This window comes from Tamandua tetradactyla, chromosome 4, assembly GCF_023851605.1.
Source record: "Tamandua tetradactyla isolate mTamTet1 chromosome 4, mTamTet1.pri, whole genome shotgun sequence".
NCBI classification, from domain to species: domain Eukaryota; kingdom Metazoa; phylum Chordata; class Mammalia; order Pilosa; family Myrmecophagidae; genus Tamandua; species Tamandua tetradactyla.
The window spans coordinates 39,589,587-39,605,082 of NC_135330.1; the positions used below are offsets into that span (position 1 = coordinate 39,589,587).

Consider the following 15,496-nt stretch of genomic DNA (forward strand, 5'->3'; position numbering starts at 1 on the left):
TGGTGTGAATTTGAGGGATGGGTTTAGGTTTGGTGTTGGGGTTTGGGATAGGTCTCAGGTTAGAGTTGGAGTTAGGGTTGGGTCTAGCATTAGGGCTATGTTAAGGGTAAGATTTCGTGTGAGGGCTTGGTTTGACATAGGGTCAACTTTCGGACCAGGTTTGAAGCTTGGGATTTGTGCTGGTGTGGGTTCTTTGGTGTTTTGGTTTCTGTTTGTGTTTGTGGTGGCGTGAGTGTCACAATTAAATGAAGTGAAAGTGATGATACTATGAAATATTACAGTTTTGGTAAAAAATCTTACACCAGGGGATGGAACCAGGATGATTCTAAGTTTTCCAGACATGTTTAGGTCATGGTTTCCATTGCTATAGGGGAGTGCTCTGCAGAAATGCCATTTTTCTCCGACAAAACTGCTTGAAATTGAATGGAGCTCGTAAGTCAATGAGCTCTCAAAACACATGTACAGACTGCTCTCCTATTTTAGTGGGCAGCATTAGTTCACAGTGGTGTTTTCCATGAAAAATGCTTGGAAATGTGTGTAGATATTAATATTACTCGGTTTTTGTGACAGATTGTGTTCATATTCGTGTTAGGCTCAGGGTTAGGATCAGGGATAAAGTTCAGCAAGCATTAGTGGTTGGTTGTGGTTTAGAGTTTGTCTTAGGCTAGGGCTAGGATTTGGATGCTGCTTAGGGTGTGATTAAGATTGATGAGAAACTTGGCATGGGTTTGTGTAATTCGTTGGTTTTGAGGTAGTTGTACATTTATGGGGAGTGGTAGTGTTAAGTTTAGGTTAGATTAAGGATAGTGTTCTTCGAAGAAAGTAACTTCCGTCCAAAAAGTGCATGGAAATGAATGGATCGAATCAGTCCTTTAGCTTTCAAAACAGTATTAGGTAAGGGATTTGCATAGCAATTGTTGCGTTTGCTGTGAAAATGCTAGTTTTCACGCAAAACGTGTATCCAAATGAATGGAGCTGAATATCGCTCAGTTCTACAAACCCGTTCACAGACTTTTTCAGGAAGAACAAGGTGAGATATGTTGGACAATGCAGTTTTAGCCTAAAAACAAGTACAGTTGCATGTGGACCAGGTACGTTTCTCAGTTTCTGAAACCAATGATGTTAAGGCTGGCATCAGTGTCAGGGTTAGGTTTAGGGTTAGGTTTAGAGAAAGGGTTAGGGTTAGGGTTCCGTTTTGGGCTGTGTTTGCTTGCCGGATTGGGATAAAGCTGTGGGTTGTGCTAAAGGTTGGCTTTGGGTTTGGGGTTAGGGTTCAGGCTAGGGTTCGTGGTAGGGTTGAGTCTAGGTTTAGGGTTAGGTTTAAGGTTAGGGTTAGGCTTAGTGTTAGTGTTAGGGTTAAGTTTAGGGCTGCAGTTTGGTGTAGGTTTGGTAAAACTTCGAGGGCTGTGTTTAGGGTTGGCATTGGACTTGCGGTCAGGTTACAGGTGAGGGTTGGTGGTAGGGCTAGGGCTAGGGTTAGGGTTAGGATTAGGGTTGAGATTAGGGTTAAGTTCAGGGCTGTGGCTTGGTGTAGGTTTGGTATAAATTTGAGGGTTGGGTTTAGCTTTGGTGTGGGGTTTGCTGTTAGGGTTTGGGCTAGGATTGCTGGTAGGGTTGGGTCTAGATTTGCGTTATGTTAAGGGTTAGGGTTAGGGTTTGGGTTGGTGTTAGGGTTAAGTTTAGGGGTGTGGTTGGGTATTGGGTTGGTATAAAATAGGGTTGGGTTTAGGGTTGGTGTTGGGATTGGGTTAGGTTTCAGGTTAGGGTTGGATTTAGGGTTGGGTTTAGCGTTAGTGTTATGTTTAGGATTAGATTTCGTTTGAGGGTTTGATTTGAATTCAGGCATCGTGTCAACTTTCAGACCAGGTTTGGAGGTTGGGATTTTTGCTGGTATGGGTTCTTCATTGTTTCGGTTTCTGTTTGTTTGTGGTGGCATTAGTATCACATTTAGATGAAGTGAAAGTGAGGGTTCCCTGAAATATAGCAGTTTTGGTAAACATATTAGGCCAGTGAATGAAACCAGGTTGATTCTAAGTTTTCCAAACATGTTTAGGTAATGGTTTTAATTGCTGTAGGTGAATGCTCCTCAGAAATGCCGTTTCTCTCTGACAAAGTTGCTTGAAAGTGTATGGAGCTGGTAAGTCAATGAGCTCTCAAAACACACGTACAGACTGGTCTCCTATTTTAGTGGGCAGCATTAGTTTTCAGTGGTGTTTTCCATGAAAAATGCTTGGTAATGTATGCAGATATTAATATTACTCGGTTTTTGAGACAGATTATGTTCATGTTTGTGTTAAGATCAGGGTTAAGGTTCGGCAAGCATTGGTGGTTGGCTGTGGGTTAGAGTTCGACTTCGGCTAGGGAAAGGATTCGGATGCTGCTTAGGGTGTGATTAAGATTGGTGAGAAGCTTGACGTAGGTTTGTGTCATTCGTTGGTTTCGAGGTCTTTGTACATTTACGGGTAGTGCTAGTGTTAAGTTTAGCTTAGGCTAAGGATATTGTTCTCTGAATAAAGTACTTTCAGTCCAAAAAGAGCATGGAAGTGAATGGATCGAACCTGTCCCTTAGCTTTCAAAAGAGTATTAGGTAATGGATTTGCATTGCAATTGTTGAGTTTTCTGTGAAAATGCTAGTTTTCCCACAAGACTTGTATTGAAATGAATGGAGCCAGAATGTCACTCAGTTCTACTAACCCTTTCACAGACTTTTTCAGCAAGAATAAGGTGAAATATGTTGGACAATGCCGTTTGAGCCTTAAAAAAATGTATGGTCATGTGTGGACCAGGTCCATGTCTGTTTCTGAAACCAATGATCTTAAGACTAGCTCATTGTCAGAGTTAGGGTTAGGGTTAGGGTTAAAGTAAGGGTTGGCATTAGGGTTACCTTTTGGGCTGCGTTTGGGAGTAGGGTCAGCATAAAGCTGAGGTTTGTGCTTAGGGTTGGCTTTGGGTTTGGGGTTAGGGTTCAGGCTAGGGTTTGTGGTTTGGTTGGGTCTTGATTTAGGATTAGGGCTAGGGTTAGGCTTAGGCTTAGTGTCGGTGTTAGGATTAAATTTAGGGCTGCAGTTTGGTGTAGGATTGATAAAATTCGAAGTTGTGTTTGGGTTTGGCATCGGACTTGATGTCAGGTTTTGGGTGAGGGTTGGTGGTAGGGTTAGGGCTAGGGTTAGGGTTAGGGTTATGGTTAAGTTTAGGGCTAAGGTTGGGATTAGGGTTAAGTTTAGTACTGTGGTTTGGTGTAGGTTTGGTATAAGTTTGATGGTTGGGTTTAGGGTTGGTGTGAGTTGTGGTTAGGGTTTGGGCTAGTAGTTGGTTGTAGGGTTGGGGCTAGGGTTAGGGTTAGGGTGAGGGATAGGTTTAGGGTTAGGGTTGGCATTAGGCTTATGTTTAGGTGTGTGGTTGGGTGTAGGGTTCCTATAAATTTGAGCATTGTGTTTTGGGTTGGTGTTGTAGTTGGGGTTAGGTTTCAGGTTAGTGTTGGAGTTAGGGTTGGGTCTAGTGTTAAGGTTAGGTTTAGGGTTTGATTTCGTTTGAGGGTTTGGGTTGAAGTCAGGCATCGGGTCAATTTTCAGACTGGATTTGGAAGATGGGATTTGTGATGGTATGGGTTCTTCAGTGTTTCAGTTTCTGTTTGTGTTTGTGGTGGCGTTAGTGTCACATTTAAATGAAATGAAAGTGAAGGTTGTCTGAAAATTTTGCAGTTTTGGTAAAAAAATCTTATGCCATTGAATGGAACCAGGATGATTCTAAGTTTTCCAAACATTTTTAGTTTATGGTTTCCATTGCTGTAGGTGAGTACTCCACAGAAATGCCGTTTTTCTCTGACAAAATTGCTTGAAAATGAATGAAGCTGGTAAGTCAATAAGCTCTCAAAACACATGTACAGACTGGTCTCTCATTTTAGTGGGCAGCATTAGTGTGCAGTGGTGTTTTCCATGAAAAATGCTTGGAAATGTGTGCAGATATTAATATTACTCGGTTTTTCAGACAGATTATGTTGATGTTCGTGTTAGCCTCAGGGTCAGGTTCAGGGTTAAGATTCGGCAAGCATTAGTGGTTGGTTGTGGTTTAAAGTTCGGCTTAGGCTAGGGTAAGGATTTGGATGCTAATTAGGGTGTGATTCAGATTGGTGAGAAGCTTGGCATAGGTTTGTGTCATTTATTGGTTTTGAGGTAGTTGTACATTTATGGGAAGTGCTAGTGTTAAGTTTAGGTTAGGTTAAGAATAGTGTCCTCTGAAGAAAGTACTTTCAGTTCAAAAAGTGCATGGAAGTGAATGGATCAAATCAGTCTACAATGGATCGAATCAGTCCCTTAGCTTTCAAAACAATATTAGGTAAGGGATTTGCATAGTAACTATTGAGTTTTCTGTGAAAATGCTAGTTTTCTCACAAGGCGTGTATCCAAATGAATGGAGCCAGAATTTCATTCAGTTTTACAAACCGGTTCACAGACTTTTTCAGCAAGAATAAGGTAAGATATGTTGAACAATGCCGTTTTAGCCTAAAAACATGTATGGTCGCGTGTGAACCAGGTCCATTTCTCAGTTTCTGAAACCAATGATGTTAAGGCTAGCTCACTGTCAGGGTTAGAGTCAGGGTTAGGGTTAGAGTAAGTGTTGGGGTTAGGGTTATGTTTCGGGCTTCATTTGGGTGCAGGGTCGGTAGATACCTGAGAGTTGGGCTTAGGATTGGCTCTGGGTTTGGGGTTTGTGTTTGTGTTAGGGTTGGGGTCTAGATTTAGGGTTTGGGTTAGGGTTAGGTTTAGACTTAGTGTTGGTGTTAGGGTTAAGTTTAGGGCTGTGGTTTGGTGTAGGGTTCCAAAAATTCTAGGGTTTTGTTTATGGTTGGCATCAGACTTGGGGTCAGTTTTTGGGTGAGCGTTGGTGGTAGAGTTAGGGCTTGGTTTAGGTTTGGGCTAAGGTTAGAGTTAGGGTTAGGGTTGGGATAAGGGTTAAGTTTAGGGCTGCAGTTTGGTGTAGGTTTGGTATAAATTTGAGGGTTGGGTTTAGGTTTGCTGTTGGGGTTGTGGTTAGGGTTTGGGCTAGGGTTGGTGGTAGGGTTGGGGCTAGGGTTAGGGTTAGGGTGAGGGTTAGGATTATGGTTATGGTTAGTGTTGAGGTTAAGTTTAGGGCTGCGGTTTGATGTAGTGTTGGTAAAAAGTCGAGAGTTGTGTTTATGGTTGGCAGTAGTTTGGGGTCAGGTTTTGGGTGACGCTTGGTGGTAGGGTTAGGGTTACGGTTACAGTTAGGATAAGGGTTAGGGTTAGTGTTAATCTTGGTGTTAGGGTTAAGTTTAGGGCTGCGGTTTGGTGCAGGTTTGGTAAAAAGTTGAGGGTTGTGTTTAGGGTTGGCATCGGACTTCGGGTCAGGTTTCTGGTGAGGGTTGTTGGTAGGGTTAGGTCTACTGTTAGGGTTAGCATTATGGTTATGGTTATGTTTAGGGTTGGGATTAGGGTTAAGTTTAGGGCTGCGGGTTGGTGTAGGTTTGGTATAAATTTGAGGGTTGGGTTTAGGGTTGGTGTGCGGGTTGCAGTAAAGGATTGGGCTAGTGTTGGTGGTGAGGTTGGGGCTAGAGTTAGGGTTAGGATAAGTCTTAGGGTTACAGTTAGGGTTGGTGTCAGGGTTAAGTTTAGGAGTGTGGTTGGGTGTAGTGTTGGTATAAATTTGAGCTTTGGGTTTAGGGTTGGTGTTGGGGTTGGGGTTAAGTATCAGGTTAGGGTTGGAGTTAGGGTTTGCTCTAGTGTTAGGGTTAGGTTAATGGTTAGATTTTGTATGAGCGTTTGGGTTGAAGTCAGGCATTGTGTTGATTTCAGACCGGGTTTGGAGGTTGGGATTTGTGCTGGTATGGGTTCTTCAGTGTTTCAGTTTCTGTTTGTGTTTGTGGTGACATTAGTGTCACATTTAAATGAAGTGAAAGTGAGGGTACTCTGAAATATTGCAGTTTTGGTAAAAAATTTTACACCAGTGAATGTAACCAGGATGATTCTAAGTTTTCCAAACATGTTTAGGTCATGGTTTCCATTGCTGTAGGGGAGTGCTCTGCAGAAGTGCCGTTTGCTTCTGAAAAAATTGCTTGAAAGTTTATGGAGCTGGTAAGCCAATGAGCTCTCAAAACATATGTACAGAATGGTCTCCTATTTTCGTGGGCAGCATTAGTTTGCAGTGGTGTTTTCTATGAAAAATGCTTGGAAATGTGTGCAAATATTAATATTACTCAGGTTTTGAGATAGATTATGTTCATGTACATGTTAGGCTCAGGGTTAAAGTGAGGCAAGCATTGGTGGTTGGTTGTGGGTAAGATTTCGGCTTAGGCTAGGGATAGCATTTGGATGCTGCTTAGGGTGTGATAAAGATTAGTGAGAAGCTTGGCATAGGTTTGTGTTGTTCATTGGTTTTGAGGTCGTTGCACATTTATGGGGAGTGCTAGTGTTAAACTTAGGTTAGATTAAGGATAGTGTTCTCTGAAGAAAGTATTTTCAGTCTACAAAATGCATGGAAGTGAATGGATAGAGTCAGTCCATTCGCTTTCAAAACAGTATGAGGTAACGGATTTGCATAGCAATTGTTGAGTTTTCTGTGAAAATGCTAGTTTTCACGCAACACGTGTATCCAAATGAATGGAGCCAGAATGCCGCTCAGTTCTACAAACCCGTTCACAGACTTTTTCAGCAAGAATAAGGTGAGATATGTTGGGGAATGCCATTTTAGCCTAAAATAAAGCATGATTGCATGTGGACCAGGTACATTTCTCAGTTTCTGAAACCAGTTATGTTAAGGCTAGATCAGTGTCAGGGTTAGTTAGGGGTAGGTTTAGAGTAAGGGTTGAGGTTAGGGTTATGTTTCAGGCTGCGCTGGGTTGCAGTGTCAGTATAAAGCAGAGGGATGTTCTCAGGGTTGGCTGTGGGTTTGGGATTAGGGGTCATGCTAGGTTTCATGGTAGGGTTGGGTCTAGGTTTACGGTTAGGGTTAGGGTTAGGCTTAGTGTTGGTGTTAGGGTTAAGTTTAGGGCTGTGGTTTGGTGTAGGGTTCTAAAAATTTGAGGGTGGTGTTTAGGGTTGGCATCAGTCTTGGGGTCAGGTTACGGGTCAGGGTTGGTGGTAGGTTTAGGTCTAGGGTTATGGTTAGGATAAGAGGTAGGGTTAGGGTTAGTGTTGGTGTTAGGGTTAAGTTTAGGGCTGTGGTTTGGTGTAGGGTTGGTAAAAAGTCGAGTGTTGTGTTTAGGGTTGACATCAGACTTGGGGTCAGGTTTCAGGTGAGGGTTGTTGGTAGGGTTAGAGCTAGAGTTATGGTTATCATTAGGATTAGGGTGAGGGTTGGGATTAGGTTTAAGTTTAGGGTTGCGGTTTGGTGTAGGTGTGGTATAAATTTGAGGTTTGGGTTTAGGGTTTGTGTGGGGGATGCGGTTAGGGTTTGGGTTAGGGATGGTGGTAGAGTTGGGCTAGGGTTAGGGTTGGGTAAGCGTTAGGGTTTGGGTTAGTGTTGGTGTTAGGGTTAAGTTTAGGGGTAGTTGGGTGTGGAGTTACTGTAAATTTGAAGGTTGAGTTTAGGGTTGGTGTTGGGGTTAGGTTTCAGGTTAGGGATGGAGTTAAGGTTGGGTCTACTGTTAGGGTTAGGTTTAGGGCTAGATTTCGTGTGAGGCTTTGGGTTGAAGGCAGACACTGCATCGATTTTTGGACTGGCTTTGGAGGTTGGGATTTGTGCTGGTATGGGTTCTTCGGTGTTTTGGTTTGTTTGAGCTTGAGGTGGCGTTAGTGTCACATTTAAATGAAAAGAAAGTGAGGGTACTCTGAAATATTGCAGTTTTGGTAAAAAAAAAATATTAGGCCAGTGAATGGAACCAGGATGATTCTAAGTTTTCCAAACATGTTTAGGTAATGGTTTCCATTTCTGTAGGTGAGTGCTCTGCAGAAATGCCGTTTTTCTCTGACAAAATTGCTTGAAAGTGAAGGGAGCTGGTAAGTCAATGAGCTCTCAAAACACATGTACAATCTTTTCTCCTATTTTAGTGGGCAACATTAGTTTGCAGTGATGTTTTCCATGGAAAATGCTTGTAAATGTGTGCAGATATTAATATTACTCGGTTTCTGAGACAGAGTATGTCAATGTTCAGCTCAGGGTTAGTTTCAGGCTTAAATTTCAGGCTTAAGGTTTGGCAAACATTAGAGGTTGGTTGTGGGTTAGAGTCCAGCTTAGTCTACGGTTAGGATTTGGATGCTGCTTAGGGTGTGATTAAGATTGGTGAGAAGCTTGACGTAGGTTTGTGTCATTCATTGGTTTCGAGGTCTTTGTACATTTACGGAGAGTGCTAGTGTTAAGTTTAGGTTAGGTTAAGGATAGTGTTCTCTGAAGAAAGTACTTTCAGCCCAAAACTTGCATGGAAGTGAAAGGATTGAATCAGTCCCTTAGCTTTCAAAACAGTGTTAGGTAAGGGATTTGCATAGCAATTGTATTGTTTTCTGTGAAAATGCTAGTTTTCACGAAAGATGTGTAACCAAATGAATGGATCCAGAATGTCGCTCAGTTCTACAAACCCGTTCACAGACTTTTTCAGAAAGAATAAGGTGAGATATGTTGAACAATGCCATTTTAGCCTAAAAAAATTATGGTCCCGTGTGGACCAGGTACTTTTCTCAGTTTCTGAAACCAATGATGTTAAGGCTAGCTCAGTGTAAGTGTTAAGGTTAAGGATAGGGTTGTTTCGGGTTGCGTTTGGATACAGTGTCAGTATAAAGCTGAGACTTGTACTCAGGGTTGGCTTTGGGATTGGTGTTAAGGTTCAGGTTCGGGTTCGTGGCAGGGTTGGGTCTAGGATAAGGGATAAGGTTAAGGTTAAGGTAAAGCTTAGTGTGGGTGTTAGGGTTAAGTTTCGTTCTATGGTTTGGTGTACGGTTGATAAAAAGTGGAGGGTTGGGCTTCAGGTTGGCATTGGACTTGGGGTCAGGCTTTGGGTGGGGGTTGGTGTTGGGGTTAGGGTTAGCATTAGGGTTAGCATTAGGGTTAGTGTTGGGATTAGGGTTAAGTTTAGGGCTACGGCTTGGTGCAGGTTTGGTATAAATTTGAGGGTTGGATTTAGTGTTGGTGTGGGGTTTGCAGTAAGGCTTTGGGTTAGGGTTGGTGGTAGTGTTGGGGCTCGGGTTAGGGTTAGGGTAAGGGTAAGGGTTAGTTTAAGGTTGGTGTTAGAGTTAAGTATGGGTGTGGGGTTGGGTATAGGGTTGCCATAAATTTGAGGGTTGGGTTTAGGGTTGGGGTTGGTGTTGGGGTTAGGTTTCAGGTTAGGGTTGGAGTTAAGGTTGTGTCTAGAGTTAGGGTTATGTTTAGGTTAGATTTAGTGTTAGGGTTTGCATTGAAGTCAGGCATCGAGCCAATTTTCGGACCGTGTTTGGAGGTTGGGATTTTTGCTGGTATTTTTGTTTGGTGTTTCGGTTTCTGTTTGTGTTTGTGGTGGTGTTAGTGTCACATTTAAATGAAGTGAAAGTGAGGGTACTCTGAAATATTGCAGTTTTGCTAAAATATTTTAAGTCAATGAATGGAATCAGGATGATTCTAAGTTTTCCAAACATGTTTAGGTAATAGTTTCCATTGCTGCAGTTGAGTGCTCCACAGAAATGCCGTTTTTGTCTGACAAAACTGATTGAAAGTTAATAGAGCTGGTAAGTCAATGAGCTCTCAAAACACATGTAGATACTGGTCTCCTATTTTAGTGGGCACCATTAGTTTGCAGTTGTGTTTTTGTTGAAAAATGCCTGGCAATGTGTGCAGATATTAATATTACTCAGTTCTTGTCACAGGTTATGTTCAAGTTCGTGTTAGGTTCAGGGTTAGGTTCGGGGATAAGGTGTGACAAACATTAGTGGTTGGTTGTGGGTTAGAGTTGGGCTTAGGCTATGGTTAGGATTTGGATGCTGCTTAGTGTTTGATTAAGATTGGTGAGAAGCTTGGCAAGGTTTGTGTCGTTCGTTGGTTTTGAGGTCGTTGTACATTTACGGGAGAGCTAGTGTTAAGTTTAGATTAGGTTAGGGATAGTGTTCTCTGAAGAAAGTACTTACAGTCCAAAAAGTTCATGGAAGTAAATGAATTGAATCAGTCCCTTAGCTTTCAAAACAGTATTAGATAAGGGATTTGCATAGCAACTGTTCAGTTTTCTGTGAAAATTCTAATTTTCACACATGACCTGTATCCAAATGAATGAAGCCAGAATGTCGCTCAGTTCTACAAACCCATTCACACAGGTTTTCAGCAAGAAGAAATGAGATATGTTGGGCAATGACATTTTAGCCTAAAAACATATGGTTGCATGTGGAGCAGGCACATTTCTCAGTTTCTGAAACCAATGATGTTAAGGCTAGCTCAGTGTCAGGGTTAGGGTTAGGGTGAGGGTTATGTTTCGGCTGTGTTTGGGTACAGCATGAGTATAAATGTGAGGGTTGTGCTTAGGGTTGGTTTTGGGTTTGGGGTTAGAGTTCAGGTTAGGGTTCCTAATAGGGTTGGGTCTAGGTTAAGGGTTAGGTTTAGGGTTAGGGACAGGATTAGTGTTGGTGTTAGGATTAAGTAAAGGGCTGCAGTTTGGTGTAGGGTTGGGAAAAATTCGAGGGGTGTGTTTAGGGTTGGCATTCGACTTGGGGTCAGGTTTTGGGTGAAGGTTGGTGGTAGGATTAGGGCTAGGTTAGGGTTAGGATTAGGGTTATGTTTATAGTTAGTGTTAGTGTTGGGATTAGGCTTAAATTTAGGGCTGTGGTTTGGTGTAGGTTTGGTATAAATTTGAGGGTTGGATTTAGTGCTGGTGCTGGGGTTGCAGTTATGCTTTGGGCAAGGGTTGGTGGTAGGGGTGGGGCTAGGGTTACAGTTAGGGTAAGGGTTACGGTTAGTTTAGGGTTGGTGTTAGAGTTAAGTTTAGTTGTGTGGTTGGGTGTAGGGTTGCCACAAATTTGAGGGTTGGGTTTAGCGTTGGTGTAGGTGTTGAGGTTAGGTATCAGGTTAGGGTTGGAGTTAAGGTTGGGTCTAGGTTTGGGTAGGTTTAGGGTTAGATTTCGTGTGAGGGTTTGGGTTGAAGTCAGGCATCGGGTTGATTTTTGGACTGGGTTTGGAGATAGGGATTTGTGCTGGTATGGGTTCTTTGGTGTTTCTGTTTCTGTTTGTTTTTGTGGAGGTGTTAGTGTCACATTTGAATTAAGTGAAAGTGAGGGTTCCCTGAAATGTTGCAGTTTTGGTAAAAAAAAAAAAATCTTACGCCAGTGAATGGAACCAGGATGATTCTAAGTTTTCCAAACATGTTTAGGTCATGGTTTCCATTGCTATAGGGGAGTGCTCCCCTGGAATGCCGTTTTTCTCTGACAAAACTGCTTAAAAGTGAATGAAGCTGGTAAGTCAATGAGCTCTCAAAACACATGTACAAACGGGTCTCATTTTTTACTGTGTAGCGTTAGTTTGCAATGGTATTTTCCATGAAAAATGCTTGGAAATGTGTGCCGATATTAATATTGATCCATTTTTGAGACAGACCATTTTCATGTTCGTGTGAGGCTCAGGGTTAGGTTCGCGGTGAAGGTTCGGCAAGCATTGGTGGTTGGCTGTGGGTTAGAGTTCGGCTTAGGCTAGGGTTAGGATTTGAATTCTGCTCAGGGTGTGATTAAGATTGGTGAGAAGCTTGGCATAGGTTTGTGTCGGTCGTCGTTTTGCAGTCACAGTACCTTTACGAGGAGTGCTAGTGTTAGGTTTATGTTAGGTTAAGGATAGTGTTCTCTGAAGAAAGTACTTTCAGTCCAAAAAGTGCATGGAAGCAAATGGATCCAATAAGCCCCTTAGCTTTCAAAAGAGCATTAGATAAGGGATTTGCATAGCAATTGTTGAGTTTTCTGTGAAAATGCTGGTTTTCACGCTAGACATGTATCCAACTGAATGGAGCCAGAATGTCACTTAGTTCTACAAACCTGTTTGCAGAATTTTTCAGCAAGAAGTGGAGACATATTGGCCAATGCCATTTTCACCTAAAAATAAGTAAGGCCCCGTGTGGACCAGGTCCATTTTTCAATTTCTGAAACCAATGATTTTAAGGCTAGTGTCAGTGTTAAGTTTAAGGTGAGGGTTAGGGTTAGATAAAGAGTTGGATTTAGGGTTACGTTTTGGGCTGCATTTGGTTGCTGGGTTGGTATAAAGCTGAGGGTTGTGCTTATGGCAGGCTTTGGGTTTGGGGTTACGATTTGGGCTAGGGTTCGTGGTAGGGTTGGGTCAAGTTTTAGGGATAGGGTTAGGGTTACTGTTAGGCTTAGTGTTGGTGTTAGGGTTAGTTAAGGGCTGTGGTTTGGTGCTGGGTTGGTAAAAAGTTGAGGGTAGTGCTTAGGGTTGGCTTTGGGGTTAGGGTCAGGTGTCAGGTGAGGGTTGGTGGTATGGCGGGGGCTAGGGTAAGGGTTAGAGTTAGGGTTAGGTTTAGGGTTAAGGTTAGGGTTAGTGTTAGGGTTGGAAGTAGGGTTAAGTTTAGGGCTACGGTTTGGTTTAGGTTTGAAGTAAATTTGAGGGTTGGGTTTAGGGTTGGTGTGGGGTTTGCGGTTAGGGTTTGGCCTAGGGTTGGTTGTCGGGTTGGGGGTAAGGCTAGGGTTATGGTAAGGGTTAGGGTTAGGGTTAGGGCTAGTGTTAGGGTTAAGTTTAGGGATTTGGTTGGGTGCAGGATTGCTATAAATTAGAGGGTGAGTTTAGGGTTGGTGATGGGGTTGGGGTTAGGTTTTGGGTTTGGGTTGGAGGTAAGGTTGGGTCTAGGGTTAGGGTTAGAGTTAGGGTTAGGGTTAGGCTTAGTGTTGGTGTTAGGGTTAAGTTTAGGGCTGCGGTTGGGTGCTGGGTTTGTAAAAAGTCGAGCGTTGTGCGTAGGGTTAGCGTTGGGGTTGGGGTCATGTGTCGGGCAAAGGTTAGTGGTAGGGCTAGGACTAGGGTTAGGGATGGTGTATGGTTAGGGTTAGGGTTGGGATTAAGGTTAAGTTTAGGGCTGCAGTTTGGTGTAGGTTTGGAATAAATTTGATGGTTGGGTTGAGGGTTGGTGTGGGGTTAGGGTTTGGCCTAAGATTGGTGGTACGGTTTGGACAAGGGTTAGGGTTATGGTAAGGATAAGGATGAGTGTTAGGGTTGGTGTTAGGTTTAAGTTTATGAGTGTGGTTGGGTCTAGGGTTGCAATAAATTTGAGGGTTGGGTTTACGGTTGGTGATGGTGTTGGGGATAGGTTTCAGGTTCAGGTTGGAGGAAGAGTTGGGTCTAGGTTTAGGGTTAGGTTTAAGGTTAGAGTTAGTGTGAGGGTTCGGGTTGAAGTCAGGCATTGGGTCGATTTTTGGACTGGGTTTGGAGGTTGAGATTTGTGCTGGTATGGGTTCTCTGGTGTTTCGTTTTCTGTTTGTGTTTGTGGAGGTGTTAGTGTCACATTTAAATTACGTGAAAGTGAGGGTTCCCTGAAATATTGCAGCTTTGGTAAAAAATCTTACGCCAGTGAATGGAACCAGGATGATTCTAAGTTTTCCAAACATGTTTATGGCATGATTTCCATTGCTGTAGGGGAGTGCTCTGCAGAAATGCCAATTTTCTCCGTCAAAACTGCTTGAAAGTGAATGGAGCTGGTAATTCAATCAGCTCTCAAAACACATGTACAAATAGGTCTCCAATATTACTGGGTAGCATTAGCTTGCAGTGGTGTTTTCCATGAGAAATGGTTGGAAATGGGTGCTGATATTAATATTGCTCGTTTTTTGAGACAGATCATGTTCATGTTCACGTGAGGCTCTAGGTTAGGTTGAGGGTGAAGGTTCGGCAAGCATTGATGGTTGGTTGTGGGTTAGAGTTCAGCTTAGGCTAGGGTTAGGATTTGGATTCTGCTCAGAGTGTGATTCAGATTGGTGAGAAGCTTGGCATAGATTTGTGTTGGTCGTCGTTTTTGTGGTCATTGTACCTTTATGGGGAATGCTAGTGTTCGGTTTAGGTTAGGTTAAGGATAGTGTTCTCTGAAGAAAGTACTTTCAGTCCAAAAAATGCGTGGAAGTGAATGGATCCAATAAGCCCCTTAGCTTTCAAAAGAGCATTAGGTAAGGGATTTGCATAGCAATTGTTGAGTTTTCTGTGAAAATGCTGGTTTTCATGTTAGACTCATATCCAAATGAATGGAGTCAGAATGTCACTCTGTTCTCCAAACCTGTTCACAGAATTTTCAGCAAGAATAAAGTGAGCTATGTTGGACAATGCAGTGTTGACCTAAAAATGAGTGTGGTCACGTATGGACCACTTCCATTTTTCAGTTTCTGAAACCAATGCCGTTAAGGCTAGTGTCAGTGTCAGGGTTAGGGTTAGGTTAGGGTTAGAGAAAGGGTTGGGTTCAGGGTGACGTTTTGGGCTGTGTTTGGTTGCCGGGTCTGTATAAAGCTGAGGGTTTTGCTTAGGGGTGGCTTTGGATTTGGGGTTAAGTTTCAGTTGGGGTTGGTGGTAGGGTTGGGTCTATATTTAGGGTTAGGGTTAGGGTTAGGGTTAGGGTTAGGATTAGCCTTAGTGTTGGTGTTTGGGTTAAGTATAGGGCTATGATTTCATGCTGGATTGGTAAAAAGTTGATGGTTTTATTTAGGGTTGGCATTGGGTTTGAGGTCAGGTATTGGGGAAGGGTGGGTGGTAGGGCTGGGGCTAGGGTTAGGGTTAGGGTTAGAGAAAGGGTTGGGGTTAGTGTTATGTTTCGGGCTGCATTTGGTTGCCACATCAGTATAAGTCTGAGGGTTGTGCTTACAGTTGGCTTTGGGTTTAGGGTTAGGGTTCAGGCTTGCATTCATTGTAGGGTTGGGTCTAGGTTTAGGGTTAGCGTTAGGGTTAGGCTTAGTGTTGGTGTTAGAGTTAAGTTCAGGGCTGCAGTTTCATGCTGGGTTGGCAAAAAGTTGAGTGTTGTGATTAGGGTTGGTTTTGGGGTTGGGGATAGGTGTCGGGTGAGGGTTGGTGAAAGGGCTGGATCTAAGGTAAGGGTTAGGGTAAGGGTTAGGGTTAGAGAAAGGGTTGGGATTAGGGTTACATTTTGGGCTGTGTTTGGTTGCTGGGTCGGTATAAAGCAGAGTGTTGTGCTTAGGGTTGGCTTTGGGTTTGGGTTTAGTGTTTGGGGTAGCGTTCGTGGTAGGGTTGGGTGTAGGTTTAGGGTTAGGGTTAAGGTTAGGTTTAGGTTTAGTGTTGGTGTTAGGGTTAATTTTAGGGATGAGGTTGGTGCTGTGTTGGTAAAAAGTCGAGGGTTGTGTTTAGGGTTGGCTTTGGGTTGGGGTCAGTTATCAGGCGAGGGTGGGTGGTAGAGCTGGGGGCTAGTTTTAGGGTAATGGTTAGGGTGAAGTTTAGAGAAAGTGTTGTGTGATGGTTACGTTTCAGGCTGCGTTTGGTTCCCACATCGGTATAAAGTTGAGGGTTGTGCTTAGGGTTGGCTTTTGGTTTGGGATTAGGGTTTGGACTAGGTTTGTGGTAGGGTTGGGTCTGGGTTTAGGGTTAGGGTTAGGGTTACACTTAGGCT

General features: G+C 43.2%; 1 protein-coding gene across 1 annotated transcript in view; it reads left to right on the forward strand.

Moving 5' to 3' along the window:
* The window catches only part of RNF2 (ring finger protein 2), a 670,080-nt gene that overhangs the window by 1,682 nt on the left and 652,902 nt on the right, over nucleotides 1-15,496 (forward strand). The gene's annotated exons all lie outside the window — the stretch shown is intronic.